Source organism: Lipophrys pholis (assembly GCF_963383615.2).
Source record: "Lipophrys pholis genome assembly, chromosome: 8".
Classification (NCBI taxonomy): Eukaryota; Metazoa; Chordata; class Actinopteri; order Blenniiformes; family Blenniidae; genus Lipophrys; species Lipophrys pholis.
The window spans coordinates 27,818,886-27,824,059 of NC_137630.1; positions in this window are offsets into that span (position 1 = coordinate 27,818,886).

The window sequence follows — 5,174 nt, forward strand, 5'->3', positions numbered from 1 at the left end:
CCGGCAGCGTGAGCACTGAGGAGGGAGACAGGAGGGAGTCCCCTCACACACAAGTTCGGCTCATCCGGCTGAAAACCCTCTTTTGTATTGACGTGATGTGTACAGTTTGTGAAACGTGAGTGGTATTCAGTGCGGTGATTTCTTTAAAGCTGCCACGCAGACATTCTGCCGAGTGTGTGCTCGACCTCGGATATTCTCTGTTGCACTCCACCTTCACGCTGGCTGGGCCTGGATCTCAATCCCCCAGACCCACACCTACACCCATGGCCTCGCACTATGAAGCTTTGTCTCCGGGCCCGGAACTTGGACCGGATCTCCTGACTCGCGTCTGTGCGTGCCGACGAAATGTCGCCGCGCCACACAAAACCTCTGACCCCGTTTCTTTGACGCGGTGGCGTTGCCATCAGCTTGTATAAGCTCTTTTACCTGCCAACTACTAAAACGCTAACCCCCGATCGGATCACGATCCGTAGAGTTCTTCGACTTCAGAAGGGAGACCCTGTAGCCAGCCGTTAGTTTTAACAAGGCTGTGTATTGCATGACTGTCTCAACTGCTTTAAAGAAATTTTAATTCATTTTGTTAAGTATTACCATTGTCGGGGCGAGGACGTTGCCTCTTGCCAATGTTTCTAAAGGAAAAATCCGTACACTGGATGGTTTTTGTGATGTTATTTATGTGATCATGTTGCATTGATGGTGTCATACTTTGTCTACTGCAGCCGACTGACAGACAATCAGACGTCACCCTTTGTGAATCAGCGGTCAGTTTCTACTGTCCTAGCTGTGCTTTGTCGAATGTATCACTACTCCCTCCCCCACTGTCAGCGATCGAACTCCTGGCATTCAAAAACACTTCGGTTTGAACGCATCCAAGTTAATAAATTGACAGGATTGCAAACAGTGGACAGCCACCGGAGCTGTGAGAGCGAACTCGAAGGGTTGTCGAGATAAACCGCTCCTGCATGGTTGTCTCCTTCATCGGTTTCCATAAATGTCAGTGCGATGAAAAGCCAAAGCCTCACATTTTGTGGTGGACGTTTCTTTTACGATGTTGAAGTCGTCTGTGATGTCAATGTTTTCATGATTATCATCGGACACTTCTCATTCTGAGTTGAAAGTGACTTCAACGGAACTCTTCAACCTCCAGATGGTTATCTCCTTGCAAAGCGGCAACAGACTCCAGCTGTATCTACCTAAAAGTATTGCTACCAGAGGGAAATAACACACTCTAGTTTTTGAGCACTTTTGCATCCCCCCCCCCCCCCCCCCCCCCTTTTAGTATGAAACACTGTTTGCAATCAAAGCTTTCTTTAATTTTGTTTCTTTACAAAAGAAGAATAAATTGTACATAGAAATTTATTATATATGAATAAAAATCTATATGTTCAAACTTTTGTGTGCATTTTCCCCTTTAATCAGCTTTAAAACCACGCACACATTTTAAAATGTCCTAGAATCTTTTTTATTCAGCTTTATGCTTGAACTTAACTCATTAAGTCTCTAAGTGACATCGACTTAACATCCTGGTGTGGTGGTCATGTGACGGTCAAGTGACTGGGCCAGGATGTAACTTCCTCAAAAAGGTGGTGTGGTTGGCAAAAAAAAGTTACGTTTTTTTGTTTTTTATATATATATACTAAATGTAAGTTTAAACCCAATTAACAAGTCAAATGCTTTAATAGTGAGTACTGCGTTACAGTTAACCTGTTCTGACCATATTTCTCTGGCAAATTAATATAGAACAAGTTTACAAAAGAATTGCTGTGACATGACAGAAGTCGCATCGTGCTTTCAACCTTAAAATAGTAAAAAAAACAACCCTGATGTGACATGTGTCACAACAACAAAAAAGATAATAATCCCAGTCATTTAAACTGTTTTAGTTATGTTTGAATTAAAACATCTTCTGTTGTTCAATTCAAAGTGCCTTTGAACAAATATCAATACAAAATAATGTCAAATTATTCCCTTTTTAATAAAACATTGGGTTTGGGCTTGTTTTTGCAAGCGGATCTGTTGATGCCGGGGTGGAGAAAGAGGCAGGCATGGTCATTGTCTAATAGTACTACAACATATCTGTTACCCCGATCTCCTATAACTGTACCATTAAGCCTCAGGACAACGCTGGACACTGGAGCAAATCAGACAAGGCTCTTGTGGAGGTGAAGAGGCCACACATTGTGATCCTTCTGGATGGAGGTATTACAAGGTACCACATGAGGTCACAGAGAGGTGGTACCTCTACATGTTCTGGTGGGCCTTGTCAATGCATGGTTGATTTACCGTCGTGACACCAATTTTTTTTTTTTTTAAAGTACTGAAGTCTGTTCAGGTTTAAGCAGCTATAGTCGCTTGTTGAGAACCTCCCCCCCAAAAGAGGCCGTGTTATTTATTCTTATTTACTTTTTTTGTGACATAATATGTTGTTAAACCACTTTATGAACGTCAGAATTACGACATATGTTGTGAAAATGCAAATTAAAAAGGTAAATCTGTGTTATTAAGCAGGAATAACTGTTATTATTATTTCTTATCATCAAATACAGAATAGATTTACCATAAATACCCAACGTGACATATATGTCACATCACAGATCTTTGACATATTTTTTTTTAAAAATAAAACATTTTTTAATTAGAAATATCTTCTATGTAGTCCACTTCGTCTGTGGTTTGTTGGACATAATTTTCCTTTGGAGAAAAATGGATCTGGGTTCTTATTGGTTAATTTATTTGAATACAAAATGTGTGAGATTAAAAAGTATTTTGTTGGTAACTGGAGATGGCCATTGTTTATTGTAACCCTAACCCAGAAATAATTGTATATTCAGAGAAACACATCTTTAATATCTTCTAATAAGCCCAATGGGGCGAGAGCTTCCCATAACACAAAGTCTGTTCAGTTCGTTGCCCCACGGTTTTCGCTCCAGGGTGGAATTTCCAAGCACCGACAGCGTGGCGTGTACTTTCCCCAGTCGGCTGCCGTTACTTTCAAAAGACCCAAGTGAAGTGAAGGCAGACCACTGTGCGCTTGACCCGACAACCACAGACGAGGTAACACTCCCCCACACATGGGCCGCTGTTTGCCAGGAAGGAAGTGATGTCACAGCGTATTGATACCCCCTCACTTGTGGGTGTAGATTTGAAACCCCTTGTCTCTCGACTTGGAGCAGCAGCCTCCAGCGTGGTCTGCGATCGCCTGCGTTATGCCTGTCACAGGCCTCTACTGTCACAAATAACACAAGTTGCAGTTTGACTGTCAGCCTACATGCAAATCTACACTCACTCATTTACCAGCAGCATGAATACAAGTGCTGCGCTGCTTACTGGGCATCTGTTATTTCCCCAAGTCAGCACGATCATCAACTTTACGTTGGTTCTTGGCAGAATTTTCTCCGGGGGCAGACGTGGGAGGTGTTTCTCAACTAAATGTTGCCTGTGTGACATCAAATTGGCTGAGAGTGACGCCTTCTCGCTGTAGTAAATGTCAGACACGCGTGCCAAATGTCACTCAGGTGTCATATGATGGTGATGAATCATAATCATGAGTCATCACTATCATGTGATTAACTGTTTTTTACAGTTGCTTCTCTAAGTGACACTGCAAAAAAGGCGTCTGTGAAATGCACTCAGCTAATCAGGAAATGTACCCGTTTCCCCTACTTGAGGTAATGATCTTTTAAATACTTGAGAAGAGAACTGGGATTTCCAGTTCTCTTCTCAAGTATTCAAAAGATCATTCAAAGATTTTAGTGATGCAGGACAGCTTCACTTTCATTTTGGCACTTTATCCAGAATGATGTCGCACTTTTCCTTTCAGTTTCACAGTGTACTCCTCTGAACTCTGCATTTTGTTGCCATTTCCGTTTTAAGGAACTAAACGTGTCACGTGACTCATGGTGGGAATACGAGGTGATAAGCCAGGATGGGGATTTCTCCAACGATTGTCCTATTGTTTGCAGAGTAGATGACTAACATGACTCATTCATGCTTTCCTGGACTCCTGGACCTACTCAGTTTCAGTATAAACTCTGGTGGTTTCTTCACTCTTTCATTCCAGCAAGACTATTTCATTTTTTAAGTATGGGCTTGGTAGCTTGTGTGCTGATTTTACACGTTTTCCCTGAGCGTCTTTCTTTCCCATGTACCCCAGACTCTGTGTGTTTGCCCTGTGATGGACGAGAGCGTAAGTTGCAAGCTTATTGAAGGGCCACATCAGTGTTTGGGTATCGTACAAAAGTATTTTTGTAACTAACAAATTGACCTCTCCAGACTGTAACTTCTATTTTGTTTCCTATTTAAGTACAAGCAACATCTTCTGCTGCTTCTTTTTGCTCCACGGTCACTTCTTCTTCTTGTTTTCATCATTTGAATTGCCATTGAAATCCGCAGCCTCATTTGTGTTTTTACACAAGCAGAAAAAGTCCCTCCTCACTGCGCCTGAAATTTGTTTACCAAAGGATGCAGTCCAAACCTCATTACATCAAAAATAAAGCAACTCCAAATCAATCAGGAAGTTGGACGTTTTTAAGTTAAAGCACAGATGCTTCAATAAAATGATGGCCAGTTTGCCATCTGCAGCAGGAAATTCTTTCTCCAAGTCCACTTGTGGTTACTATTTAATCCCTTAAGTACCTAAAAAAAAAAAGTTGAAGTAGATGTCGTTCTTTGGGCTATATAAAGATGAGATTGGCTCATTTATTCTCAATAAAATATTAAAGCTAAAGCCTGGCATGGCACTGTGGGGATTTTGAAGCCAGATTATCATGTTTCAAATATTTTTAGTTTGTACATTTATTTTTTTTTTTAAACACACATAGTAAAATTCCCAGAGTGCAACGTGTTCCTGGAAAGAGTTATTGCTTGCTGTCAGTCCTGTTTTTCATAATAACTTCAGGATGTGCTGCTATTAATAGAAGTCCAGGAAATAACATTTCTTCACAGGAACTTTGCAAAGGAAAAAGGTCATATAAACACAAAAGGGATCACCTTCTTAACTAGTTAGAAAGAAATATGCGCATACCACTAGATTTTGACATTTGCTGTACATAAAGAAATACCTTTGTATGAAATAATTTTGCAGGGAATCTAAATGGCTATTATGAAGATCTTGGTTTGAGCTGTGAGTCACCATTTTACATTCATGTGGGTGTATCAGTGTTACTTTTAGACCC